Here is a 16,640-nt window from a genome sequence, read left to right as displayed (position 1 = left end):
TGAAACTACAATCTAAAAGCTAAGCCATTTTTTCTTGCAAAACGTCTGCAAATATACTGTATGTTTCTCGTGATTTGTCCATCTAAAATATGCCATTTTAGATTCAAAATGTTCGCAAGACATGTAGCTTGTAAATAAAATGGGTCCAATATTTACTTTGGTGACCATGGTTTATCATAATCGGTGCTTACAGATGCTTTGATTGACCACAAAAGGAAAGGAATCCTTCCAATGAAAAGGTCACTTTGTTAAGCAACTTAAATAGCGACTAAAATAGTCTGCTTTTTAGTTATTCTGTAAACAGTTAGATTGTGGCAATCCTACATGCAATCACTGATATGTCCAAATGTCCTCTTTGATCATCTTTAAATGGTTATGAAAATACCAGTCCCAGGTGTTGTTACCCATTTCACAGTTGCCTGAGGGTGTCTTTGCAGAGTTAAATCGAGAAGAGGATGCAGCAAACAAATATGGCAGAACATATTAACATTATGATATATAGTTATATATCAGTGTAAAGAGGTTTAATTAGAAATATGGAGATGCAACTTTGAGAAAAGTGGTGTTTTAGGGTTATTAAAAAATTAATTTAGGAATTAAGAAGCACAGTGTTTATTACATTGACTTATATCAAATATATGTTTGAACTTAAAACAAATTGTAATCAATGACACAGGATGTTAAAACAACATATTGCAGCTTAATGTTAACAAGTATTTGGTATGACAAAACCAGAAAACATACTTGCGTATGTCAGTGTCATTATGATCTAAACCAAAGGAAGACAATTGTTAAAAATGAAAATTCCTTGCAGTGTCCAAGCCTTTGATTTCCATTTAGCTCTTGTTCCTCCTCGGGCTTGAGAAGGCTATTTTACATGCAAGCCCCCTCTACCCACAACCCCACCTTTTTATTCCCCCAACCCTCTCATCCCCTCTCCACCCCATTTGCGCCAACAATACCCCTCTCACCGCACCGCCCCACTCTCAACAGGCTTCTGTGGAATTTATTCAAATATTTTGACATTTCGCCTCCCCTCACTTCCCGAGCAGAAATGATTTGTGACAGCTGGAGATGGGCTCGGTCGGAGGAGCATCCTCCAACACCCTGCCTTCTTTTTTCTCCTGTCCTAAAGGCTGATTTTGATCTTTCGACTCTTTCCCCCCCCCCCCCCCCCTCTTTTATTCACCGCTGCTCCTCCTGTCAGTTGGTGTAGGCCTTGATAGCTCTTCTCCTAGTTTGTATTTTTTTCATGTGACTCCACAGCGTGATAGACAAACTGGGTGATATTTCTCTATTTGTTGACATTTTGTTTTGGCTGCTTTTTTTTTGTGCCTTTTTGCTCAGTGCCCACCTACTGTCTGATCCCGCGCTGACATCATGTATCGGCAGCACAGAGGGTAATCCTCCTATGAAACCGCTTTCATCCGAATCCTCTGGCGATACGGAGCAACAAAAGATCTCCTTTGGTCGTTGATATGAGAATGGTAATATCATACAGTATGATCACCTGAAATCTGCACAAACCAACTGTTTCAGGGTGTCTTATTTCCACACATGCATTTCAAAAGGAGATAGAACATCAAAATGAGGAAGCGGTGCATGAGGCGACAGCAGTGTGCGGACTACAGCGCAGTGCACTGACAACAAAGACCCCATTTGAATAATGCTGCTCATTAGTTGGGGGACAGGGCCTTTTTCTGTTGGCGCTTGTCCCTGGTCACTTTGCACCGCTGCGATAGACAAACACACACACTCAACGCCAAGGTTGTCATCCATCACCGGACTGAGAGAAAGGTACGAGCTGGCCAAGACAAATGCGTCGTTCTGTTTTTTATTTCCTTCTGCAATGATTAGACATTTTCTCTGGTGGAGGATCACAGCATCCACACAAAGAGAATAAAGTGACGCCAGCTCTCTCTCTGATACTGTACGTGGTGCCATCTGAAAAGAGCTATTGAAGAAAGATCTGAAAATCCAGCTGCTGGAAATCCTTCATCAACTCTGGTATCAGCACACTGAACAATAATGAACCTCCTGGCTCAGCAGACACAAAAGCCTCAGTACAATCCAAACAACATTGTTCTAATATTCCTTTGAGTTAGTCAGATAATCTGTTTAGATCTATTCTGCCATAAGAATGGTTTCAACATTTTTGGGGAATCTACTTTTTGGCTTTCTTGCCGAAAGTTACATAAGAAGATTGATAGCACTGTGTAATCTACCGTGATCTCGACCCTACTGTTCATATTTCTACTCGGGCCGAATATCCTGGCCTTTATGTGTCATATATGTTTTGCGGAAGGTTTGTATAGTTAATATTGTTGAACGATGGTTAACATTGTGAAAAGGTTGTGGTAAAGTTTAGTGAGCGAAACTGCTTTTTAGGGTTTGAATAAGATCATGGTTTGGCTGAAAATAAGTAGTTTTCGTTAAGCTACGGACGTTATTTCACGTGGCGCGCGCAATGTTACTCAGTCAGATGGAGTTTACTGACTTATTGCCTCTGAGGGGAAAGTCCTGTGTTTGTTTGACCAAGGCTTCACCCCACCCACCAGTGGACTCCCATTCTCTTAATACTTTGTATTTAGCTCTGAATCCAATTATTGGTTTATGTTGAAGTTACTACAAAGCTCGATGCATTTCATACAGATGCTACAGGGTGCCTTGTACATTTTAATCACAAATCGACGGCCACTACGCAAGCATTATTATTTGAGACCAGCTTGTAAACCTGTGTTATTTTCAAAACTGAACATTAACAAATACAGGCTTAGCTGTTTAATTCAAAACAGACCTACTAAGTACTAAAGTAAGCACAAGCGCAAGCTGGACAATAACAAAACGTAGCAGCACCAAATGTCCAGCAAAAGAGAGAGGGAGAGCCATTCTGGATCGGGGCTTTTAACCCCGGGTGCACATCGACCAGGTGCTCGCAATCAGTGTTACCTTCAATGACATAAGGAAGCATCGTTAAAGGTAACTACAGGGAGGAGTAAAGCAGGGGTCGTCACACTATTTCTTTAATAAACAAAATAAATGTGTTTTGTCGTTACCCGTTAGACTATCTGAGACTGGGATTTGCAAATAAATACTCGTCATCCAAACTATTTAAAATAATTTTTAAACTTTGTCTTTTGTGAGGATTAAACAACAAACATATTACCTGTTCATTAGGTCAGATAGCTGGTCAGCAAATGTGTTTCTTTTGGACAGAACCAGGTTAGCTGATTCTCTGTTTCCAGTCCTTGTGCTAAGCTAAGCTAACGTCTGCTGGTGGTCTTTTTATACCAATATGGTTTATTTACTTCAAGTGAGCAAATGTCCCAATATTTTGAACTTCTGTTTTAAACGTTGTACCAGTGGGGATGTAAAGGTATACAACCCATATAAGCAACAACTGTCAGTATCAGGAAAATCCTTCTGTAAGAACGTGCATAAGCACATCTCTAAAATAATTGAATTAAACCACAGCTAATTCTTTATGCAAATGGGAATCCTGAAAACGAAATCATTTCATTTAAAAAAAGAATACAAGGACATTGTGACTGTTTGAACAGACCTGAGGAAAATCCAACTGTAGCTCTATAAAAGGAAAGGATCAGTCATCTGCCAAGGACAGCCGGAGCTAATAAGTGTGTAACATGATAGAAAAGAAAATTAGTTCATAGCTGTCATCTTCTTGATGAAGAGGCAATCAGAATCAAAGTGAATCATTCCGTGAGGAGGATTGTGTTTTGGAATTCAAACGGGCAATGCTTCAATATGACAAATCAGCCAGTGTGGTGCATGTTGATTGATTCCATCCATGAAAACCTAATAGATTTAGCCCTCTGTGAGTTTGGCTCTCATTAACCTCGCAGCGTTTTCATATGAGAATGTATTGGAGCCATTTTATCCACCACTCAAAGGCAATTCACTGGGTGATAAATCCTTTGGCTTATCTGGCTGCAGGTGACAGCACAGCAGAGTACGGAAGCTGACTGGGGCACAAACACACCAGAACACACACAACAATGCATGCACACACATATTCACAGCCCACATAAACACGTTCTGCAGCTCACGTTTTCTTGAAGGGGTCGCCATGGTGACCTGTGAGCTGGAAAACCTTGTGATCGCACCGGAACCGAAGACTTGCTCCTCGACCTGAGCGACCAGCCGCAACAGAAAACTCTTCCTCTTGGCTCCCCGACAAAGAAAAGGAAGAAGAAGAGGGGGAAAAAAACTGAATTCAATTACACAGTCGAAACCCACTCCTTGCCCTCCGGGAGTGATATCAGCACCATTTAAAAGTCTGATTACTCACAAAACCAATAACATTTTGACTCCCTGGTAATGGACCAGTAGATTAGAAAATTTAGATTACATTTAACTGCCTGTAGATTCTCATTAAAACGCCACCAACTAGTTAGAAACAATAGGTAATTAAGAGTGTAATGAAGCGCAGTAGCGTTAGCACGCGTTGGTTGCCTGCTACTCTTGTGGGACCCAGCCTTACTTTGCACTTATCCTGCAGCAAAGCCATACGCCGTCTCATTTGGGCAATACGACATATTTAATTAGATTAATGAATTTCGGTGGCGTCTCCACGGGGTTGGCTGTGCTCCTCGTGGTGACAGTGTAACAACAGATTAAATATTAGGGGAGGCCGCGAGCTGCAGGCAGGCCGGCCGGCTGCAGGTTGGTCCCTCGACAGAGGCGCGACAGTTTGGGTGGAACCTGTCTCAAGTTCACTCCTGCTAAATTGTCAAATGCAAATAATCGTGAGCAAATGTGCTGCACGGATAAACATAAACTCGTATTCAAAACTCCAGATTTGATTTAGCAAAGTGAGGCCTATTGAATTAAACATGATTGATTGTAACACGGGGAGAGCACAAACAGAGGCAAGAAAAGCTCAGGGTGATAAATGGGTTAGCGTCAGTGTTTGGCTTTAAGCTAGTCTCTGTGGCTCTGGCCGGACGCAAGTAAATGCTTCCACACAAAGTAAAGACTAAAGGAAACGGTGAATGAGTCCCTCAGGTGGAAACACAATGGTTTGAAATACTTAAATGTTGTGAAATATGGATGGGAAGACATTTTTGATTCACTTCATCTAGTGGGTAATTTCCGTACTGGCGCTAATGTCGTATCTATTGTGCTCTTAAGCGTTGGATTTTATCTTCTTGTGCTTTTAATAGGTATTAATATGCATTGTTTTATACTTACTGATATACTGTTTTATATGTATTAAATTATTACATTTATAAGTAAGAGTTTTTACTATTTTTGTCCTCAAAAAAGTTAAGGCGATCAACCATGTGGATATGGCAACAGAGATGTTAAATGGATTGATGTAAACGCTGGCCATCAGGGTTGTGTAATAGGTCACCATTGTCAGTATGTGTGTCTTTGGATATGTAATGTGTTAATATGTTAATGTTTTGTTTTTTTAAATGTATTGTGCACAATGTAGTAGTAGGTATAACTTTTATCTTCTGCGGCGTGCAGGACGGAGTACCTAATACATTTCCAAACGGGGACCATAAAGGATATTATTTATAAATGATATAATAGTACAAAACAAATAAAGTTTGGAATCTTTAAATCAGATTAGATTACACAGATTAATACAAAAATATTCTTCAAACGACATGAATGATGATTTGATGGTTTTGTTATGTCTGTTACATTGCAACCAGCTAGCTTAAGCTAACAGTTTCTATACAGTGAGTGAGACTACTTAGATAGCTTTCTCTAATAATGAATATTAGGAAACTTTTTGTAGAAATTCTGCTGCGTATTGGAGAAGGAAATATATTACGCTTTCATTTTATTTTTTGTTTAAGCAGTTTTGTGTTTGTGATTTAATATTAGATTAAGATGATAACTGTTCGATTTGACATGAATTTTACATAATAGTTACGTTTGAGCTTTAGAGTTAGCTTTTACTTTAATGTTCGAGTAGTGCAGCTAGAATTCAGCTCTTGCATTGTTTAACGTTAAGCTATGTAATCACATCTACATTTCATATGAAATGTACATTACACTTGTGGTTTATCTACATTTCTGTTCTTGTTTAGCTTGATTTAGAATTGAATAGAACATCATTTGGCTAAACATTGAAACCACACATGACATCTGACGAGCAACATTACTTGAATGTGTGTAGCCTCCTCAACCTAACATGAACCAACTTTCTTTAACTGCCTGCTACTATCTAAAGCTGACGTTCCCGTTCTCCATGTTCTCTTTAAAAACATGATGCATGGACATGGTGTCTTTTGTAGTATCACACTGCCCCCTATAGGGATGGATCCTAACTGCGCTTCCTTGATCCTTAACACAGAGATGTGTATTTCAGTGATATACCCTGCTCAGCTGTTTTCACACGCTCTACATTTTAAACACAGCTACAGTATAAGCTAAAAATGTTTCCTCTTTCCACTGTAAACATTGTGTTTTAATATAACTTTTGCACACGTTTTTTTGTGGCAGATGTTGCACTGCCAATGTGTATACACACAGCCTGAATCACAAGAGGAATATGTCTAGAAAACACACTCTGGCTGATTGATTTACACTTCAAGATTCAAAGAGCTGAATTCAAACACACCTTCTCTCCAAAATGAGTCATAGAGGAGGAGGAGGAGGAGGAGGAGGAGGAGGAGGAGGAAGAAGAGGAAGAGGAGGAGGAAGAGGAAGCGGAGGAGGAAGAGGGAGAAACAGAGCAGATGGCCCAGTGCAGATATTCTAGGAGACTGGGAGCGAGGAGTGTTCTCTGAAGGACGAGGTCTTGTATTGTTTTGGCTGCGAGGGCCGCTCTGTTATAGGCGTACCAGGGGTCCCTGAAGAGCCAGGGTCTTATGGTGTCAGTGTCCCCCCAGCCCTCATCCCCAGCCCCGGCCTATTGTCATTCCTGTTTTTTAATTTCTCAAACGCAATCAAGTGTGACACAAACTGTTTACCTAGCGTGTCTGCCACAACCAGGAAGAGAAAGGATCGGAGGGGGAAAACAGACACACAAGCCAGGATCTCAGCACAAAATAATCCTCCATAATACCAGAGAGTTTAAAGAGGCTTTGCCAATACCTCCCCCCCCCCCCCGACCTGCCCCTCCACGTCTCTTTGCTCTTATGAAAAAGGGACGGGGAGATCAAGAGGAAAAAAGAGGGTGGGGGGGTAACACATCAGAAGAAGGCTGTTAAATTCGCCCCTCAGTCTCGTTTGGGATTGCTAATTATTGTTTTTACAGTACAACAATTGGGGTATTAGGGCATACGCGGCTGGAGATAACATCCAAAAGAAGGCAAGGGGAGAAAGGGGAAGAGGAGCATGGGGGAGAAAGATAATGGGTTTACAGAAGGGGAGCGATGATAGGGTCTGGTACAGGGCGGTGTCTGTCTCTCTGCTACAACACACCACAGTATCAGGAGACTCGCTGTCTCACTCTGTCTCTAAGGGTCTGAAAGTGGAGAGGGAAAGTTTGGAATCTTCAACAATTTATGGATCGACAAAAATCTGAGAAAGTGAGAGAGAACTGAAGTTTTGGGAGACTTCAACTTCTCTTCACACTTTACTAGATTACAAAGAATACATAGGTCCTTCACAACTTACAGATCTCACATGAACACACACATATCCCAAAGGCAGAATCCCAAACATACAGGTCAAAAGGTGAATATACCAACACAATGTAAGTCAAGTTAAGAGCTACAACAAAAGAAGCTAATATTCAGAGGTGGAAGAATGACTCAGATCTTGTTGAAGTACAAGGACAAGAGTGTAGGAATACTCTGTTACTGTAAGTTAAACTCCTGCCATCAAAATGTTACTCAAGTCAAATTACTAAGTATTGGCAAAAAATATACAAAAAATATACAAAAAATATACTTCAAATACCGAAAGTAAAAATACTTATTATGCAGATTGGTCCATTTCAGTTAGGTATATATTATATGTTCTGATTATCATTATTGATCATTTAAGTGGTCTCAAAGCTGGTAAAGGTGCAGCTAATATTAATTACTTTGTATACTGCAGAGTAGCATGTGAATTAGGTATTAAACAAATGTAGTAAAATTAAAAGTACAATATTTACCTCTGAATTGTAGTGGGGTACAAAGTAAAACAAATGAATATATATATCAAATACTCAAGTAAAGTACAAGTCCCTCAAAAATGTACTTTTGCAGTATTTGAGTAAATGTACTTAGGTACTTTATCTTTACACCATTGTCATTATGTGTATAATTATCACATGACTCTTGTGAACCCATACAGATATTTCTCACATAGCTATGTAATGTTTCTCAGTCGAATATTTAACTAATTGAATTGTTTTCTGGGTTTGGCTTTTAAGTAATTTTATGCTAGCTTTTAAGCTTAGAACCTAAAACAGATACAATTAGCAAATAGCTAAAGACAGAAGAAGAAGAAGAGTTAATATCGGACTTACTGACGACAGGAAGCCCAGCTCCAAATGAATGCTAATGTTCTGTATATGCGTTTAAATGGGCAACTGTTTGCTCATGTTAAGTTAAAGCTGGTTACTTCTAAGCGTTAACAATAAACATGTGTTAACTGAATTAAAACTACTTTGTGGACGTAAAAATTACATAGCACGAGGTCAGTGCCATCAGAATAACTTGAGTCTACTTCAATGTACTTCTCCACAGTGGGACATCTGAACACTGACAACACACGTGACAACATTATCATATCACTCCGCCAACCTCAAATATTACTAAAATTATAGCCTGGGTTAGGGATGGGCAATTTGGATGGTGGTGGGGGGGCCACATAAGCGATGTACTGTCCATCAGGGGGCCGCAGATTCACTTGGAACACACACACACACACACACACGGGTGATTCTCTGAATCGGGTGCCCTTTGTGTCCCCCATGCTTACTTCAAAGATTTGATATGAAAGGAAACTACAAAAATATATGTTAAAGCACTGAATTAAAGGAACAGGGTGTTTTGCATTACAATGTAAAACTAAATATATATATTTTGTTTTTGTTTTATAATAATTAGTTGTCTTTGTAGTAGACAACACACATTTTTGCATGTCCTCACTGAGCATAATCACATATTCATTGAATATTAAACAAATAGCAATTGCCAATTATACCAATATTTTGATGCTAATATAATCATATGCTTGTGTACTTTAACTGAGAAAAAAAAAAATCTGAAAAAATACATGAATTATCTATGAAATTGCACTATTGACACACGTCCCCGAGTTTGGTTCAACCCCGTCACACTATACATTTTACCCCCCTATTAAAATAATGGATCAGTCCATGTGACATCTGCATGAGGGAGTGACATCACAGAAGTCTATTGAGGAAAAGGCGGCAAAGAAAGGCAAGTGTCAGTTTCTTCTCTTACCTATATTTCATTTTTTAATGTCAGATTGAGAATGTCAAGCTCAACATTTCAACTCTGTTGTATGAATTACTTATAGTAAACAGTTCTTTAGGAAAAATTAAACAATAGTTGTGCAAAATACTACCATTTTATGATGTCCTTAAATTCCATGTGGTGCTATGTCTTAGCTAAACAAGGTCTCATGGCTACTTTTTGTCAAGAACTTCAACCCCGTCACATTCAACCCTGTCACATTTCTTATTATAACAGGGTTGAACTGTTGTGACGGGGTTGAATGTTTGACATTTCTTATATGACTAAATGGTAATGTCTGTATCATTCTTAATGTTTTTTTAATGTTTAATATTTTCAGACATCACAATGGGAAAAACAGCAGCAGAGAGGCAAAGAGAGTACAGGGCAAGAAGGAATGCAGACCCAGATAGGAGGGAGAATTATCTCAGGAGTGAGCGCAAGAGGTGGAAAATGAATACTGAGGAGGGGAAAAAGAAAACTATCTGTGATCTGAGTGACAGAGCTAAACGACAGAAGCGTAAGATGTGGAGGAAAGCTAAAAGAAGACAGAAAGAAAGGGAAGCTTTCAGCAATATCAACACTCCTCCACAAAGTCCTAATATTCAGCATGCAGTGCAGCCCAGACCTGAGTCCTCAAGGTCAGGGAAATATGTTGTTAGGTGTAGGGGGGTGTGTGTGTGTGTGTGTGTGTGTGTGTGTGTGTGTGTGTGTGTGTGTGTGTGTGTGTGTGTGTGTGTGTGTGTGTGTGTGTGTGTGTGTGTGTGTGTGTGTGTGTGTGTGTGTGTGTGTGTGTGTGTGTGTGTGTGTGTGTGTGTGTGTGTGTGGTCAATGGAAGTGTTTATCATTTTGTTTAAAATATTATAGTTTATCCATGTTAGATGTTTATATGGGCTGGAGTTTTGCTAATTATGTATTGCTTGGTTTTGTTTTAGGCAACGTTTGGAGGGCAAAAAGCAATCCCGTAGATCAAGAAACAAACTGCGCGAAGAAATAGAACAACTCAAACATTCACTGAGAAAGGAGAAACAACTTAAAGAAAAGTACAAAAAGAGGTTCCAGCGATCAGCAACACATAATGAATCTCCAAGATCCAAAGTCCGTGAACTGGTCAAGAATTGTACTGTGAACAGCAGGGTCAGAAGAACGTTACTTCTCCATGAAGCCCTTGTTGCTGACATCAAAAGAAAATACCAAAAGAGCAGAAATGAAAGAGATAAGCAAATCATATCTAAGGTTACTGTGGGAAAGATTGTCAAAAAGTATAGGCTGCAGAGATGGTCAGAACAGGCACTGGGGATTTCAAAAAAACGCAGAAACCTTTTGAACACTAGTAGCCTAAGCAAATTTACCAGAAAGCCTGTGAACAGGTATGCAGATGCATCTATGGAGAACAATGTAAAGACCTTCTTGACAAGAGATGATGTCAGCAGGATAACTACAGGAAGAAAACAAACCATTACAAGAAACAAGGTAAAGATGCAAAAAAGGTTCCTTGTAGACACAATAAGAAACCTCCACAGAAGGTTTCTGGCAGAGAACAATGTGAGGATCTCATACCCTGCATTTTGCCGCCAACGTCCCTTTTGGGTTGTGCACCCGTCCCTGTCTGACCGTGACACGTGCATGTGCAAACTGCACGAGAATCTTAGCTTTCTGGCAGAAAAGCTTAGTCAGTTGAAGTTGATTGAGACCTCAAATCTTGAGGCACTCACTAAAATTGTGTGCTGTGATACTGCTATAAAGGACTGTATGTATGGGGAGTGTGAACACTGCAGAGACAAAACAGTTCCACTCTCAAGTACATATGACAGTGCAGAAAGGGTGTCCTATACTCAGTGGGGGACAGAAGATAAGGCAACAATGAATGACCAGGAGGGGCCAACAGTGAAGATAACTGTTAAACAGATTGTTGAGGGCACCCAGGAGCAACTTGCTGAGCAGTTCCAAACACTCCTGAGCAAGTTCAAGAAGCATTCCTTTAATATTAGGCAGCAGTATGCCTACTACCGTGAGCTAAGGAAGAGCATGGCCACTGATGAATGCCTAATTCACATAGATTTTTCTGAGAACTTTACCTGCAAGTACAGTTCGGAAATCCAAGCAGTGCACTTTGGAGCATCCCACCAGCAGGCAACACTGCATACAGGGGTTCTTTATGTAGGTGGCATCCAAGAACCAATCTGTTTCACCACAATATCCCCATCAAAACACAAAAGCCCAGCAGCTATATGGGAGCATCTAAACCCGGTACTGGATCATGTGCAGGCAACATACCCAGATGTTTCTGTGGTACACTTTTTTAGTGATGGTCCTTGTACCCAGTACAAGCAGAAGGGCAATTTTTTTCTTTTTAGCACTGAGCTGATGAAAAGAGGCCTTAATGCAGGGACTTGGAATTTCTTTGAGGCCAGCCATGGTAAGGGAGCACCAGATGGTGTTGGCGCAGCCTTGAAGAGGAATGCTGACATGCTAATAAGCCATGGGCAGGACATCAAAGATGCACGTGAGCTCTTCGATGCCCTTTTGGAGACCAATACATCCATTAAGTTGTTCTTTGTCAACAGTGAAACAGTTGAACAGGCACTCGAGAGGATGCCATCAAACCTAACAGCAGTGCCAGGAACCATGCGAATCCATCAGCTGGTAACTCTCGCTCCAGGAGAGATAATATCTCGTGATGTCAGCTGTATGTGCTCTACCCAAAAGCAGTTACGCTGTGAATGTTGGAATACACAGCATTTCAGCTTTCTCAAGAAGGTGCCAGTGGCAGTGTCACAGAGGTCAACGCAAATCCAATGGGAAGACACAGAGGTGCTGGGGCAATGGTGTGTGGTCACATACGATAAGGATTTGTATCCAGGAATAATCCTAATCGTGGATGAAACACAAGTTCAAGTCAAATGCATGCATCGTGTCGGACCAAACAGGTTCTTTTGGCCTGTTCGTGAGGATGTGCTGTGGTATGTGTTTGATGACGTGCTCGAGCTCATCCCACCCCCGAAGCCTGTGACATCACGACACATGGAAATTGAGAAAGAAGTGTGGGCCAGGCTTTCTGATTAAAGGATGAAGCAACACTTCACAAACAAATATTCAGAGTTCAACATTATGTACTGAATATTAGTAGCCAAATTAGCAATCAAAATTAGTTACATTTTACCATTATACATTTTATTAGGAATTGTGGTTAATGCTGACCATATGGACTTATTCATTCCATTCATGTTTTTGATGGATTTGTGCTTGATGTTTTTTAAATACTTCATGTTGTATCAAATGTTTTGATAGTTCAGCTGTAATTCAATTGAATTTCCATTTAATTGAATGCATAATCATTAATTGCTCAGCTAAATAAATCCATACCATATAGAAAAATGTGTTGTCCTTTCAACCCTGTTATCATATTCAACCCCGTCATGCTGAGTTCAACCCTGTTATTTAATAGGTTTGTATTAATATTTTAGTGATATGAACTTAATATGAACTTTGAAGTGTTGTATTGTGTTTACAGTGTACAAGATAATCAGACAAAATATGAAACCTAAACAAAATTCTAAGTTGAATGCATATTTTTGATAACATTTGAAGGCCGATGTTGGATAAAGTTCTAATGATCCCCTTTTGCAGCCAAATGGTCTACTAATGGTCTAGAAAAAATGTACTTAACATAGGTGATCCTAAACAAGGGACTTCTGATGATTAAGGTTCAACAATAATTAACTTGAATATCTTTTTGAATCATATTCACACAGACTCCAAGTTGTCTGTGACGGGGTTGAACTCCAAACAACTTTTTGTAAGAAGGAAACTCCTAGTAATTATTGGGATTGTATGCCTGAGGTGGGAAAATGTGTTTTCTCAAAGGTTTAAGTAGTCCTCTACCAGATGTTATGATAAAAAATGCAATATTTTAAGGTATTTTCTTAAAAAATGCGAAGACCCAAAAGGCACCCGATTCAGAGAATCACCCACACACACACACACACACACACACACACACACACACACACACACACACACAAATGCCATGTATTGTATGTAATTTTAACAAATATACTAAGTCTGACATCTTCATTGACATTTCACAATCTTTCAGGGAACATCCTCCCTCATTATTATAAGCTCAATAAACAAATATCAGTTCACAGAAATGTTATTTAATTTTTACAAGTGGCATGTTTGTATTGAACAGGTTATTTAACAGTGGAATAAAAGTATTTTAAACTATTGGAAAGCACGGAAAATGTTTGTGCATTGAGATTAACCATTAAGATGACATAAACATGAAGTCCTGAATAATAATATAATAATAATAATTGTACTTAAGTTAAGTCATGACTGTTTCCATTGCACTTTGTTGAATTTTGTCCATATCCTCCTTACACAGTTTTTTGCCTCAACCATGGTAAAGACGTTTTGCAATATTTGCAAAACTCAGATTTCTTTGGCACAGACGAGGTATGAGATGGGTATCATTCCATTTGCAGGACTTTATTCCTTGAGTCAGAGTGAAGATTTTGAAAGTCAGCTCTGGTTTGAATTGATTGCCAAAGCAAAAACACCAGGTGAGGTCCGTCCTCACCATTAAATTATGTAAGGACTACGGCAACTGCATTTTGGACCAAATAAAGTAGCTGTTGCTGTCGAAGGTAAGCCAGAAAAAACTGCAAATCATATCATAATCAGAGTATGAAATGCTCAGGGAGACCACCCAATAGTGCGCTGTTACATCCTCAAAGCTCCAAAGATTGAGACTGCTAGTATGTAGGCATTATTAAACACATACAGTATAAGCTAACATTATAACATTATTACTTTTGTTCCAGTACAATAAAACACTCACAGGAACACGTACTGCAAGGTTTAGTGTGAGTACTAAAAGGCAGGTGATGCTGTGCTCCATGGGAGAAGATAAAGCCTCATGGAGCCCACACACATCCACATTGGCTTCTATCCTATGAATGAGTAGGCCAGCCAAAGTCATTTGGAAGCTTCCACATGCCAATGAATAAATAAAGCTATAATTAGTAAAGAAAACAGCGCCACCTGTTGGTGTTCCACCTCTGTGAACCCAGACCATTATAGAGTGCTGTGGGAAACACCTGAGCTGGCAAAGGCTGTATGTTAAAGGGTTGGCACGGTGTGTGTGTGTGTGTGTGTGTGTGTGTGTGTGTGTGTGTGTGTGTGTGTGTGTGTGTGTGTGTGTGTGTGTGTGTGTGTGTGTGTGTGTGTGTGTGTGTGTGTGTGTGTGTGTGTGTGTGTGTGTGTGTGTGTGTGTGTGTGTGTGTGTGTGTGTGTGTGTGTGTGTGGAAGTTTTTTCCTGTGGGCCACCCGTGTAACCATGTGTGTTGTATGGCTTCCATTTGTAAAGAGGCTTACCGAGCATATGTGTTGGTATTGTGAGAGTGTGTGTGCTCCTCTGTGTACATGTGTGTGTACTTGAAGAGGTCCAACTGCATGTCCTGGGGCCCACCTGGCAGCCCTGTGCAGATTCTGGGGCCTGAGCAGCTGGCCTGGGGGCTGGTGAGGGTGTTCGGCGGGGGGAGGTCTGACAGGGGTGCGGGGGGTCTTCCATGGCCCCTGTCCCACCAGACCCAGACAGTAGGAGGCAGATGGACAGGCCAACGCTACTGCCAGAGGGGCCACAGGGCCGAGGGAGAGGGCCAGCCAACACCAACTGAGCTCACTCACACACAGACATTGCATTTATAATGTTTTTTAGATACAAACTATATACTTCAGATTTTCTTAATTTCTAAATGTTACACTGAGAGATATTTCGAGAATAGAGAACAGCACAAGAGAAGAACTAGTCCCGGTACTAGAATATGTCGTTGTGTTGTTCCACTAACCGTTAATATTAGTTTTCAAGTTGGAGTAGCAGGTCATTGCTGAGATCTGGAAACACAGCATCATTGCTAAAAAGGAGTTTGACCAGGAAAGAAACACAAGTTGTCGACAAACCACAAGCTTAGCCAAACTTTTTTTGGTAGAGAAAATCAAAGCTTAGAACAAATGATAACCCATACCTGACTTCCTGGTTCAGCTTCGATCGATGGTAGCTGCGGTTGTGTGTGCAGAGAGTTCTTATGCAGTAAGGCGTTGGAGACATTTTTGTAATACTCACACTTCCGTTTTCACTTCCAAACAAAGTAGCTCATTGGTTGGTTGGTTGATTGGTTGGTTCTCGGGTCGCCCTTGGTTGTCTTTTTTGTCTTTATTGTCCTGTTCACGTTCTTTTAACCCTCCTGTCGTGCTGGGGTCAAATCTGACCAATTTACCACCAATCATAAATAATGTGTTTAACATTTGATTGCTTCAATGCTTTATGATATCCTCCTCAGAAGGCATTTGAACAAATAACATTGCTGATCACCTCTTTCACTGACTTTTGAGTAGTCAACTTTCACTGCAGTTCTTCATGTAAACCGTTAGTCTGAGATTACAGTTTAAAAGGGTGTTAAATATAATCTGGTGATTAGTGGTTTTTGTGTTAATGTAAGAGCAGTTAAAACAGACAGGTCAAATTTAACCAGGAACACCAAAGTAACGGGGAGACATAAACACAACGGGAGGGTTAAGCATGCTTCAATGATTTGATGTGTACAATGTTATTATACATTGAAGAAAGATGTACAAATACATCCAAGCATCAAATTAGAATAATCTTTTAACACAACTCAAGCCAAGTCTCACAAGTCCTAAATCATAAACATTGAGTTTTGAGTCGTAAACCAATCATAAGTTACTCTTCGCACAAAACGACTGCCATTTTAAACCCACATGTTGCTCATAAACATAACCATTAAGCCTCTTGTAACCTTCAAACAGTGATTTTAAACATGCAATAGAACACCTTACCCAGAGCAACACCACATGGAGGACGAATGTGATAAGACAGTCACAGTGATTTGACAAGAATATACTAAAAGTGTTTAGGATTGACACAGTTTATTATGAACATGTACCTAGGTGGTGCTGGTGCTGGTGTGGGAGGTAGCCACCGGCTCCGGCAGTCCAGAGAGCCACAGATGCTCCACTGTTTGTGTGTTGACTCTGTAATTTGTTTGCTCTAATTTGTTTTGCAGTGCCAGGGGAGTTCCGGTTTTAATTTGGCTCTGTGTGTTTACCCCTCTTTGTGGATCGCTGATCTGTTAAGCATAGAGAGAGGCAGAGAGACAGTCAGAGTGGAGGGTGGGCTGTTCACAGAGCCAAATTAAAAAAGGAGCAGTGCAGATTGTT

This window comes from Pseudochaenichthys georgianus, chromosome 16 (assembly GCF_902827115.2).
Source record: "Pseudochaenichthys georgianus chromosome 16, fPseGeo1.2, whole genome shotgun sequence".
In the NCBI taxonomy this organism is placed as follows: domain Eukaryota; kingdom Metazoa; phylum Chordata; class Actinopteri; order Perciformes; family Channichthyidae; genus Pseudochaenichthys; species Pseudochaenichthys georgianus.
This window is presented reverse-complemented; position numbering follows the sequence as displayed.